The 14,306-nt window shown below is 38.2% G+C and overlaps 1 long non-coding RNA gene across 2 annotated transcripts; it reads right to left on the bottom strand.

The window, feature by feature from the left end:
• Positions 1-1,695: 1,695 nt before the first annotated feature.
• Positions 1,696-14,023, bottom strand: LOC306897523. 2 transcript variants are annotated; one of them, XR_013787019.1, is made up of 7 exons: positions 13,997-14,022; positions 11,614-11,663; positions 6,037-6,115; positions 5,289-5,405; positions 5,044-5,141; positions 4,492-4,585; positions 1,696-3,968 (listed from the first exon to the last, which is right to left on the bottom strand). It is a non-coding gene; the product is annotated as an uncharacterized lncRNA (long non-coding RNA). The 2 variants fall into 2 exon arrangements; XR_013787018.1 differs by lacking the exon at positions 11,614-11,663 and having other exon boundaries at positions 13,997-14,023.
• Positions 14,024-14,306: the final 283 nt, after the last annotated feature.

Below are 14,306 nucleotides of genomic sequence, written 5' to 3'. Positions count from 1 at the left end.
GTCTTTTGAGTTGTCACTTTCGGTTGAAGTCCGTGACTTTACGTCACAACGATCCTGAACTTTGCTCACAGCAAGACCACAAACACTATTATCATTTTAACGTCTTTATAATATTTTATAAAAATATAATATTTTTTTTAAGTTTTATTGAAATAATAAATTGTTAGGTTTGATGTAACAGGTATGGTGATCAGTGTTAGTTAAAGTTTGACTCAACATATAAATATAAATTCTTCTCTAGTAGCCATAGCTGAGTTTGCTGTGAAAGTCAGAAGAAAATATAATCTGGATGCTTTTAGTTGTTTTCATGATCATCACATTGTGATGAGTTTTTCTACAATTATGGAAGACTTTTGTATGATAAGCACACAAATAATTTGATATAATGATGTGGATTTAAAAAAAAACATCGAAACAGTGGAGTTCTTCACACACAAACATCAAGAAACAGCAAATTCATCTCAACAATGATGAAATGCTTCATGCAACAATGCATTGTGGATGCATTATACAAAACTCATTCATGACTTCCACTGGATGTCGGCTGGGGTGCTGACTGCTGGACAGGACTGGGCACCTGGGCAGGACTGGGTCTCTGGGCAACACTCTCCAGCGGCTGGGAATCGGAACCCGATTGGATTGTTGGTGGGACATGACTGGGTACCAGCTGGAATGCCGGCTGGACACGACTGGATACCGGCTGGAATGCCGGCTGCTGGGCACCAGAGGCTGGGCAGGACTGGGCAGTGGCTGGAATGCCGACTGCTTGGTAGGACTGACAGTGGCCCCCTCCTTGGCTTCTTCTTCTTTGACCGGCCCAAGGGACATGTGGCCGGCTGCAGAGAAGCAGTGGGGAGCCGGACTAACTCCGTCCCATGACTCCATCCATGCCTGCCACGGAGGCTAGCTAATGGTCGAGAGGCTGCAGGGGGCGAGGCAAACCCTGAACTCCGGTCAGGCAAGTCCAGTCTTCTCAACGACCCCATCCCCGCCCGCGAATGTGGGTCCCAGAGACCGGCGTTGAAGATCCCCGCCAGTTCCACCTCCCCAAAGACCATCTTCTCTGTGGCTTCCAGGATCCTGTCCACATAATCCCCCAGATCTGTGTTCCTCTGGCGAATGCCGCAGAGGAGGCGAGCCTGGTGGGACCGCACAGCGGTTCAGTTAGGGCTTGTCTGTTCTGTCAGGATCGATGTGGAAAAACCCAGGTGCAGGCAGCAGTGAAGGGGTTTTAACAAAAGACGGATTTATTTAAAGACAAAAGCTAAGACCCACGATGGGGACAATAACAATAAATCATGAACTAGAACAAAACAATAATCCAAACAAAACCCTTCCCACAAGGGGGCAAAATAGACTAAAAAGAAAATATGACACAACGTCACACAAACACAATAAGAGTAGTCAACGGGCAGGACAGGACAGGACAGGACAGGACAGGGCAGGACAGGACAGGGCAGGGCAGCAAGGTACATAACGAATGAATCATCATAATGAATAACGAATGAGCACAGGACAATATACACAAGGGTATTGTATGGGGAGACTAACCAGGGAAGATAACAATGGGCAGGTGTGGGTAATGAGACAAAGATGGAAGGCTAGACTAGGAAACGAGAGGGGCGGGGCCGAAGATGAGAAAGGAGAGAACTCATATTATGTCATGACTAGACCAGAAAATCAAGACAAAAGAGTGCAGAACCATGACAGTTTATTCTCAATAATATAAAGAGTTAAAGACGCTCAACATTTGTGGAGTTTAATCCTCTGGTGAGAGATTTAATGTTTACTTTTTCTTCAGTAGATTCCATCAAAAGCTGTGTTTGAAGTCTGTTGTAGTTTCTGTGTCCATCAGTGATTCTGCTTGTTATCACTTTATTATCATTCAATGTCACATTTAGCAGCCTGTAGTATGGACACTAAGCAGTGTTCATTTAATCTGGGTTAACCCATGTGGGGCCTACATGGAACCCACAGACAAAACCAGCAGAGGCCCAGATACACAGCCCACATCAAACCCACCTGGGCCCCCCATGACTGTGCTGGCTGGGGAATCATCAAAACCAGTTGACGAACAGGTTCATTGGTCATCACAGCTTGATGGGATGAATAAAACTCAGTGTCTATCAGAAAGTCAATACAGTCAAATTTGATCAGTCCTGGTGATGTGGAATGTGCCGAATGGATCATAATTGGAAAGATCCTTGTGTGTGGTTATAAACTTCCCAAAACCTCTTCTTTCTCTGAACGTTGACATTTAGGGCTAAACTGGTCAGAGATTAATTAATGTCATGTTATGCCAATCGCATTTTCAAATACGTGAAATCCAAAATCCTCTCCTGTTGCGTCACACAGCAGAAATGCATTGATCAGCAAAGCAGTACAAGAGTATGAGTCCATGTTGGGGCCACAGCTGTACGGCTTTTTGTTAGTCTTTCATTTTTCTTTCACTTTGGACTACACCTCCCCTTGCACCCGATTATCACCATGATTGCACTCACACCTGAACACTTTATATGTCATGTTTTGTTGTGTTCGTTGTTGTGTCCATTTGTATTATGTTCAGTTCTCTAGTTGTACCTATCTTGATTACCCATGGATAATATATAGCAACGTGAAAGACTGACAGCATGACAAGACACATGAAAACTGTGATGAGAATTTGAGGTTATCACATAAAAATATTTGTTTGAACCTTTTCTAAATACATGTAGAAATATTTCTATTGCTTAAAAGGGAATATGATATTAATGCTTAAATGCAAAAAAAATCACATTTTTATTTGAAATTAGGTAAAAATATTAATAGTTTAATTTTACCTTAACACATATAAATGGTTCATGTTAAAATCGTAAAAACAGTCTCTCAATTTTTCACCAGCTGTATTTGTATAAGAATATACGTTTGTATAAAGAAGTTTGCCCAATATTTAGGAATACACTGCATTGTTTAACATATAATGAAAGTGAATAAAATCGGAAGCTAACAAACCCAAAGACATAAGCATAGGCTATACCTTTAGTTAAAAAATGCACTATGTTCCAAGTTCTTTAAAAATGTCTTTTGTACTATTTACATTTATGCATTTGGCAGACACTTTTATCCAAAAAGACTTACATTTGTTTCTGATATGTGCAATCCCCTGGGATCGAAACCCATGACCTTGGCATTGCTAATGCTATGCTCTAACCACTGAGCCGCAGGAAAGCTTAACATAAAACATTATAAAATACAACAGCAATCCATGCAGTTTTTTTCTTTGGGCATGGATGTAGGCCTACGTTGAGGTAATTTTGGTATATGTTGTTGAGGTTGACCTCTGTTCAGTGACTTAGAGGATGAACATGAGGATTCAGAGGTCGGTAAAAGTGGTTGATTATCATCATCAAAAGAAAATTCATTCTGTGATATAGAATCTGATTCTTGGTTATCCATAGTTTTTTGTAGAAATTGCTTTAATTTTAAACCTTTAATCTGCTCAATGAGATCTTGGTTTATGCAGTAGGTGTGATACTGGTCAAACATTTTCCTTTTCCCTTTCTGGCTTAAATGTTGAGTCACATTAATCACGTTGAATGTTTTTAGATTTTTATCATATGAAACAATGATGCGATCTTTGTTGCAGTTACGTTGTTTTTTGTTGTTACCCATGCTGGTGATATACGGAGGAAGTGGCATCTCATTCTGGTTGCCCACCTCGTAGTACGGTAGTTTGCTTATAGGTAGAAGTCTGCCTGCATTTCTTATATGGCCTTCCTTTCTGTTTAGGAAGTGTTTAAAGCCCTTCTCTCCAGTTGTTGGGATGCACTTTGCAATCATTTCGCCATTTTTGATGTCAACACATTGATCTGCAAACCACCACAGCAGTCTGAGACCAGGTGAGGGATCCGGTTGATGAAGAATTGTTTTTCTCAGCTCGGACAAATCACTTAGCATTTCCATCATGCATATAACTTCTTCTTTAAAAACTGTTTAAAAAAATGCAAAGGACACATTTAAACATTGAAAAAGAAAATGTCGTACTGAATGAAAACTAGCTCTTCTGGTTCAAGTCTTTTAATTAAGAAACCTAAAACATTGATAAGACAGTTGAAGTTGTACTAGCACATGCTTATTTAGTGTAGCGTTCTTACATGATAGTAAAAGTTTAGTAAGTACCTGATCATTTAGTACTATTGGCAAAGTATGTACTGTTTTAAAAGATTTGTTAATTCAACTTTCATTTCACTTTAAATGATTTATGTCAACATTAAGTGTCATGTTTATTTCAAGTTTATTGGGGTTCATCTGATCATCTTATTATTATTATTGTTAACATAATACCCACTCAGTTTTACATGTGTGTAATTTTAGAGAAAATAAAAACTGAGACAGCTTCAGGAAGTATCTCTGCGTTGTTTGTTTACAGTGGCCATTTTTGGGAAAAAAACAACATTTTGTTAAATGTCATGACCGTAAAATGTAGAGAAACAGGAAGGAGGGTATACATACCTATGTTATGTGTTCCAACAGATTCATTGTATTTGCAGGAATGTGTTCTGTGTAAGCGTTTACGCAGAACAGCCCAGAGATGTAAGATCAATATCTGGGAAACAGAAACTTTAGCAGACTGCTGACTTGAATGGGAGTGTCTAAAACAACCAAATGACACTTGGCAATGACTGCACTATAAAACTTATCATAAAAACTACAAGAACAAGTGTTATAGCATATATTGTTAAAAAATGATATTCTGGGAAAAAATCCACCTTTTCCTGTGACTGCCCAAAACTGCAAACAGCAATGTTTTTTTTAGCTTTCCAAAAACTTTAAATAATATAAACATAAAATAACACAAACATTAAATTTATGTTTAACGTTAAAAGTTATTGTAGAAATTACCTCGTACATTAGTGCAAATAATTTTGTTAGAACTGCATTTCTATATTAGTTGCAGATTAGCAATAAACAAAGGCTTTTAACATTTCTTGTATTTTTCTTTCTTAATGTTTTATAACCACAGAAGCGTAGCCTAAATATTATAATACACCAAGATGGGCTTACCTTATTCAAGGGACATGTGACACAGTAAAATGGAAACTGTGTGTTGGTTTCTGTAGTTGAAGAACGTGGACATCTAGCTTGAAAACGTCAGGGAGTGTCTGTGTATAATTTTAGAGAAAATAAAAACTGAGACAGCTTCAGGAAGTATCTCTGTGTTGTTTGTTTACAGTGGTCATATTTAAGACAAAACACACTTTTTCGTGATGTTGAGAAATGCAGAGAAACAGGAAGGAGGCTATACATACCTCTCTACTTTATGTTCCTACAGATGTATTGTATTTGCAGGAATGAGTTCTGCGTAAGCGTTTACCAGGAGATATGACAACTTACGCAATTCAGTTATTTCATCAAATTCTTTATGCCTGCACAAGAGTGAAACACTACTCAGTTTGCCGAAAGAGAATTACTTTACAACACCTTACCACAAGGTTGTATTTGTTAACATTCATTAAGGCATTAACTAGCATGAACTGACATTTAACCATATATTAATGTTGTTTATTCATCTTAGGACATGTTTATTTCAGAATTTACTAATACATTTTAAAATCAACTGAACTAACATGAATAATTATTTTGACATTAACATTTACAAAGATAAATATACTCTATTAATCTCTAAACATTATATTGCTCATTGTTAGTTCTGAGCTAATCTAGCTAATGCATAATGTTAACAAATACAACCTAATTGTAAAGTGTTATCCTATAAATTCTTCTCTTTTGTATAAAATAAAGGCAAAGTGGATTGTGTTTTTGGAGTTGTAAAATAACTTGAAGTCAACAAATCCTTTCCTTAATTGTTTAAAGTAAATCTCACTCTCATAAAAACTAGTAAGAAGTAACAGAGAGTAACACGCAATTGTCATTAAGTATTAATAATTTATATTATGTTAGTCAAGACCGCTAGAATACAGCGTAACATTAGAACCTATTGTCTAAGGCATCCTTAGTTTAATTCAAAACTATTCAAGAAAAAATGTTAAATTGTACCTTGAAAACAAAGACAGTTGTCCAAGATGCTTCCAGTGAGCTGAACTGTTCACGTTATGTTTGAGTTGTTTCGTTTCTTCTAAAGTTAAAGTGAAAATAGAAAAGTACAGAATACCAGGGTGAACAGTGTTGAGTCTCTTGTGCATCGTCTCTTTGTTTTGTCATACAATAACAAGAGGTGAATTCAGAAGGCTTCTGTCTTATTGTATTTATTTATAGACATGCAAATAGTCTAAATAGTCAGTTTGCTGGTGGTTGAAAAAATCCGGACATCAAGAAATCATTTTTTTTTACAAAATCATCACACTAAAGGCACAATACATTTACAAATCATTTAGATTTAGCAATATGAATGTTTTTCAACAGAATTTTCTATGATATTACAGGGTCAAATATTCATCAAAGCCTCATGTGTTCAATAAACTGCCATAAAATTATTAAAGTTAATATGGCTGCAGATTAATTATTTTATAAGTAAAAATAATATCCATGCATCTTTGTCACTTTGCTAAAAGTATGAAGGCATTATAGTATGGTACAGCAACGTTCACAGAATCGCTTCTTTCTGGGTAATGTCTCAGAGTGGCTTTGTGTGTCTGTGTCATGTTCTATATTCACTGAGATATCACTGTTATAAAAAGTAGATGATGGTTCCACATCAATACGAATCTCAGAATCATAATACTGCAAAAGGGAAGCCCGTTGATCCAATGTAGGGACCCACAGACGAAGTTCTGGGTTGAAGTACCACTTATGGCTCACTCGATTATTGGTCAGCACATTTTGGTTTGTTGTACGAAAACCTGTGTCCCTCAGAAAGGCATTAATACTCTCATATGCTTTGATTAGCCAGATGAGGGTCCTGGTGATGTGAAATGTGGCCCTTGGATCATAATTTGACTTATCGTTGTGTGTGGTCACAAAAACCTTCCCAAACTTATTCTCTCCCTGATAGCACACAATGATGCGATCTGCATTGCTGTTGTCCTCAATGCGGCGAGTGTGGTCTTCCCTAACATAATCTGGCAACATATAGGCTCCTGGTGAATTCAGATTGCCAACAACGTAGTATTGAAACTTCACATCCGGAAGAAGTTTCACACTGGGCCGGTTGCATCTGTTTGCAAAATAGTGAAATCCAAAATCTCCTCCTGTCGGGTCACACAGCAGGATCATGTCTTCGTGCCATGCATCAGAAATGCATTCATCCGCAAACCAGTACAAGAGTTTGAGTCCATGTCGGGGCCACGGTTGACCGAATCCAGACTCCTGCAGCTCAGATATATCTTTGATTCTTCTCACCATGGTCTAGGGTCTAAATATTATTAACATAATATCCACTCAGTTTTACATGTGTATAATTTTTGAGAAAATAAAAACTGAGACAGCTTCAGGAAGTATCTCTGCATTGTTTCTTTACAGTGGTCATATTTAGGAAAAAACACACTTGTAGCGAATGTAGCGAAACAGGAGGGAGGATATACATACCACTGCTTTATGTTCCTACAGATGTATTGTATTTGCAGGAATGAGTTCTGTGTAAGTGTTTATGCAATAGCTGGGAAACCGAAACTTAAGCAGACTGCTGACTTGAATGGGAGTGTCTAACCACGCAACCAATTGACACACTTGGCAATGACTGCACTATGAACCTTTTCATAAAAACTAGCAAGAACGAGTGTTATTGCATATATTGTTACATATTGGTGAATTTTGATTTTACATTTACATAAAATTTGCACATAATTATTATTAGCTGGATTTCAACGGACTGGAATCCTGCGGAGAAAATTAAACAAAACACCCAAATCCGTGGCCACAGATTTGTAATTCGTTCCCTCAGTTTAAAAAACCGTACTCACAGATTCTAAAACTGTTCCAAAACCATGCTCTCGGATTAATAAACTGTACCAACGAGTTTCCAATCCGTGCTCTCAGTTTTTGAAATCTGTAGCCTCAAATTCATAATCTTTGCCCATGCTTTCGCAATCTACATTTACATTTAGTCATTTAGCAGACGCTTCTATCCAAAGCGACTTACAGATGAGGAAACATTGGAAGCAATTATAACAACATAGGCAACAAAATACATAAGTGCATCAAAACTAGTCCATTAAAGCCTATCACAGTAGGCCTATACAACAATCTGTTCACACAGTCTTGCAAAGTGTAGCCTACTCGCAGAATTGAAGCCTCTGTCATTAAATCAGATTAAGCTCCTGCAGGAAGATTAACCAATATTGTGTACTGTTTCATTTTAGATTATATTATAAATTGTCTTAATGAATTTACTTAACACACACACACACACACACACGCGCGCGCGGCGCATATAAAGCATGCATGTGTTTAACTACTGTACGGGCTCATACACAAATATACCATTATTTAAAGCTCAATAGTATTTATTGGGAATGACTTATAGCCAAAACAATGTACAGTGTTCATGTGTGTGTCAGATATAATGCACACCTTTTAGATTATTGATATGTATTAAAATAAACCATAAAATCACATGCAAACACTCCTGTATGCATAACTATTACATTCCATAACACTGAGCCGGGTAACAGCCATGAATCAGTGCTTAACAAATGCCCTTTACGAAAATAATTGATTCATCCAAATGAAACACAATAGCAAAAAAAAAGCAAAAAACAATAGTAGGTCAAATGGGTATAAGCTTTGCTGAGCAAAGGTTGGATTGTAAAAGGTTTTAGCCTGCATTGACTGAGTTGTTGATGAAAACTGTGAGTTTATTGAGAAATGTCGAGTGTTATCAATTTGATTCGGGTCATTCTTCGTTTGTCTGAGGAATTCGGCCAAGGTCAGGTTTCTAATATCCTTTATGAGATCTTGGCTTATACGATAGGTGCGATCCCGGTCGAAATGAGACTGATCTGAATGCTGAGTTACATAAACGTCATCAAACAAGTTTTGATGTCCAGATTTACTATTCCACATTGAAGAAAGGGAAACAATTATGCGATCTGTGTTCCTATCAGCCGAATAGCTTTCGTAGTTTTCAGTGACAAATCCAGGCAGTTGTTTGATGGGTAGGTAGCGACAATGCTTCAGGTTGCCCACCTTGTAGTACAGTTTAGGAAAGTGAGTAGACCCATAAGGAAGAAGTCTTTCTGTATTACGGAATTCACGAAAGCCAAAATCTCCTTCTTCTGGATCGAACAATGCTATTAAACAGCCGTAGTCGATCTGAACACATTCATTGGCAAACCACCACAGTAACCTGAGACCATGTCTGGGAGGTGGTTGACCAAACCTGGATTCTCTCAGCTCAGATACGTTTTGCAGGGTTCTCACCATGTTTCTGACAAATCTGTGTTTGGATCAATAGTAACAGTTAGTGAGTCCGCTTTATCATCTAATGATCAGATTTCAGAAGCATCCCATAGACTGCCCTTGTGAAACAAAAACGTCTCGGTTACGACTGTGACCTCCGTTCCCTGATGGAGGGAATGAGACGTTGTGTTGAGAGACTGACTGGGGTTTGATCTTGAGAACCTATCATCTCCGAGATAATTTTAAAATGCCAAATGGGCTTGGCGAATGCAACGCGCACGCCAGTCTCCACCACATACATACGGGTATAAAAGGAAGATGGCGGTGGTCATTCCCTTACCCTTTGTACTGAGGAACCCGGTCCGGCAGTGGTTCGGCGCAGTGTTGTGGCATGAAGACACAACGTCATCAGGGAACGGAGGTTACAGTCATAACCAAGATGTTCCCTTTCAGTCGGTCTCTTGACGTTGTGTTGAGAGACTGACTGGGGATATAAATACACGCCACGGTGCTGCGCCGTATCATGACCTCTAGCGGAGCGACACTGACTAGGCTAGCGAGTCACAAGAGTGCTACCGCGAGATGTAATCTTCCAGTAACATAGTAGTGGTCATACTGAGAAGCCTGTACTGACGTTCATCACGGACAGTGGCCTCCAGTAGCGAGGTGCTGTGCGGAGCCGAATACTGGCGAAACACTGCTTTTCTTGTTGAAGAGTGTGTTACGGAGGCCACATCCTACCCAGAGGAAAGTGTACATGAGGAGACACTAACATGGTCTCAAAGGTGTCAGCCCGAGTAGGGGGAGAAATCCAGGTGGGACCACCACCGGCGGAAAGGTCACAGATTCACCAATCGGGAAATCAAGAGTGAGGAATTCAACATACGGGACGATCCAGAGGGGAGTCACTACGTATGGGCACTAGTCCTAGTATAGGGGTCTACCTGAGAAGACATGACTCTACCAATACTGGACATGGTTCGTCCTATACGCCGGCGGTGTTCAGGACATGGGCTCCCACTGGTTCCATGCGGAGGTTGTAAAATGTCTGCCAGAGAGGGGCCCTGTGCCAGTGCCCACGAGGAGGCCATACTCCGAGTGGAGTGGGATCTAACTACCAGGGGGCATGGGCGATCTTGGGACTGGTTTGCCACCGTAATGGCATCCGCAATCCAGTGGGCCAATCTCTGATGAGTCTGTCACACCCAAGGACACCGTGCTCGTAGCCGCCGGAACTCACGTCTTAAAGATCTGTAGCTCTCTGCCGAAACACCCAGGGGAAGTCCGCTCAAGAAAGGGAAGTCCACTGCTCTGCGTCGTAAAACCAGCGGGAAATTGGAGTCTCGAAGACAAATATAGTAATACAGCATGTGTCGAACAGGTTCCGAAGAACAAAGGATAATTTAATGACTGCAGCCATCTTCCTTTTATACCCGTATGTACGGGCCGGTGACTGGCGTGCACGCTCCACTCGCCAAGCCTATAAGCTTTTTTAAATTATCTCGGAGATGATAGGTTCTCAAGATCAAACCCCAGTCAGTCTCTCAACACAACGTCGAGAGACCGACTGAAGGGGAAGGTTAATTTTCATGCAATATATTAAATACATTTGTTTATATTGGAACCAAGTGCTTATATTTTCAATATAATATATATACAATGGATTATTTAATATCGTTTCAAATAAATTATATGACAGTTAAAATAGTTAAATGACATTTGTGTGACGAAAAATTCACAATAAAACTGACATAATATAAAGTAGATGTTTTCTTTGCATGAGGGTAATCTGAAGAGTTTATTATTTTGCAAAAACAGATCACTTCATTAAAAATGTACCGTAAAATATGTTAAAATATGTTAAAATAGTGAAAGAACAGAGAGCTTGTATTTGCATAAAGTTAAAGCTGCTGTAGGTGTTTTTCTTTATTAGAACACATGAAGTTTCTCTCACAGATATGGCCACTGGTGTCCTGAGAAATTCCACCTGTTCCTGTGACAGCCCAAAACTGAAAGCAGCAATGTATTCTTAGCTTATCAAAAATTTTAAATAATATAAACCTAAAATAACACAAAACGTTAAATTTATGTTTATCGTTAAAAGCTATTGTAGAAATTACCTCGTACATTAGTGCAAATAATTTTGTAAGAACTGCATTTCTATATAGTTTGCAGTTTAGCAATAAACAAATACTTTTAACGTTTCTTGTATTTCTTAATGTTTTATAACCACAGAAGCAGTAGCCTAAATATTATAATACACCAAGATGGGCTTACCTTATTCAAGTGACACGTGACACAGTAAAATGGAAACTAGGTGTTGGATTCTGTAGTGGAAGAACGTGGTAATTTAGCTTGAAAACATCAGGGAGTGTCTAGGATAGCAAAACATGCAAATATGTACAAACCCATCAGCTGGTGTTTGTCATTCACACCCAACAAGTGTGATGCAGTGAAAGAGCCATGCACGTATATTCCATCCTTGTAGCCTATACACTAAAATCTTAATTTGTACCATGAGGTAAAGACCGATTCAACAAGTTTCAAAAGTTACAGTTTTTCTTTTTTCTTTTCCGGAAGAGCAGTAAAAAGCAGCCATCCTTTCTGAAAATGTCTCCATGGAGGACGTATTTTAGTGATATTTCACCCAAAAATGAAAATTCTGTAATAACTTTATCTAGTTTTTCCAAACCTGTATACATTTCTTTGTTTGGTTGAAAACAGAGAAAGATATTTGGATGAATGTGTGTAACCAAACAGTTCTTGGGCCCCATTGGCTATAGGAAACATGACAATGGTAGTAAATGGTCCCCAAGAACTGTTTGCCGTCCTACATTCTTTTAAATATCTTTAATAGAACAACAAAGTAATACATTTATTTTTCATAGTCAACTGTTGCTTACAAGCATTCTTCCAAATATCTTTCTCTGTGTTGATCAGAACAAAGAAATGTATTGTCATGATCATGATGGAGACACGTGCAGAAGACCCAGGTGCAGACAGCGGGTAAGGGGTTAACAGAAGACTTTAATACTACAAAACAAACACCCACGACGGGATAACAAAACAGAGGTAAAAATAACATGACAGGACTAATAACAACTACACTTAAACAAGACTAAAATTAACTATTAACATGAACTTAACCAAACCAAACGAAACAATAACGAGTAACGCAAGGATGGGAACAGAGACGAGACCGGAGAGAGCGCATGGAAGGCCAAAAGGGCCATAAATACCTCTCGCCACACAAAACATGAGAATCATGACATGTATACAGATTTGGATCAATTCGATAGTGAGTAAAAGACAGAATTTAAATTTTTTGTTGAAATATCCCTTTTAATGTAGTTTTTGTTTTAATTTGTGTGGAAGACACAGAAGAATAGAAACCAACTAGTCAGAGTGCATTTTTTTTCATCACTTGTTTTTTCATGTGATTACTTTTTAGAGAAACTTAAGATGTGGATTTTCCTGTTTTATACATATATATATATGCAACAAGAACTTGTTTTTACAGGAGATCTGTTTGGTTACTGATGTTCTCCAGAACTAACTCCCCACCGAAAATGCAACCCTATTTGAACACATGGGCTAAACCATTTACTAATTGCAAGGGTCTCAGTTCAGTAAATAAACTCAATACAAATATATAATATACACAAACCAAACCCCACATATATGGAATCACATGCAACAAAGCAAATAGTTACAATAAACACAAGAATGACCTCTAACAGATAAGTTTAAACAAACAATCCCCACCCATAGGGGGGTACCAACTACATTTCCCATAATGCCTGACCCAGGATTTAATGGTGATCAGGAAATGCCGCGCCCTTTAATAGGCAATATTTGTTCCATGCTGCAGCCACAGAACCAGGCGGGACCACGGGTAAGATACATAATTGTTTAAACTATTAAATAAATATCTAAATAAAGAATATTAACCCCGTATCTGTGTAGTCATTTATTCAAACACTAGCGTGCACTCTAGTACTGAGATATAGTCTCACTAGCGGGTGTTCAATGCGCGCATACAGACAACATGCAACTTACACAATACTTTTGGGTGTATATTAACAGAAAAAAAAATTGTATAAACACACAGAAACCAAATATTAAAGACAAAAACCCAATTTCTCCTAAAGAAATAATATATAAAGGAGCCTTAGCCATCACAATCTTCTTTTATGTTTAGCAGAACAAATACATTTACACAGGTTTGGAACAACCTGAAGGTGAGTAAAAGATGACACACGATGTCACAACATTCGTGATAAGATTAAAACACAACAATTTACCACATTTATAGGACAATCCAGAGAAAAGCTCTCTTTGCAGATTTAAATAAAACATTTTCTTTCGTAAAATACATTTTAACTGTTTGCAGTTTTGACTTAGTAATGAAATGCTGTAACTTCGTTTGACAAGTAAAAAACATGTAAGAAAGATTCACTTTTCTTTAAACACGTACATATCAGCTGTCTGTCAGCAAGTAGGCCTACACTCCGCTAAACTATAATCTTTTGGCTTGCATCCACTACCCGCCTTTCAAATAAGGACTGGAGACGAAATATGGTGGAATCTTTTCAAAAACACAGTACTATTAAATTATATTATAACTAAGCGTGAAACAATGTTAACTGAGATACCTTACCTGCTTTACACGAGCTGGATATGTACTGGGAAACGTATCACTCTCTGATATCATTTATTTACATGATAGTGGGCGGAGCGAAGTCTGGAAACTGAAACTAATGTGTAAGGAAAGTAAAAGGCATCATGCAGGATAGTGCAACCGAAAATGAAAATCGGACTTATTCCAAACCTATGATTTTCTTCATGAAAAAGGAAACAAAACGCATTTCTTGGTCCAAACCTGGAGAAAATGTATTGGATGTTTCTTATAATGTGAACAGTCTTGAAGGATACATTTGGAAAACGGAATATGACTCGTTTTAATTTTA

This window comes from Barbatula barbatula, assembly GCF_947034865.1.
Source record: "Barbatula barbatula genome assembly, chromosome: 8".
NCBI lineage: Eukaryota > Metazoa > Chordata > Actinopteri > Cypriniformes > Nemacheilidae > Barbatula > Barbatula barbatula.
Note: the sequence above shows the minus strand (reverse complement) of the source record. Positions and strands in the feature narration are given on the sequence as shown.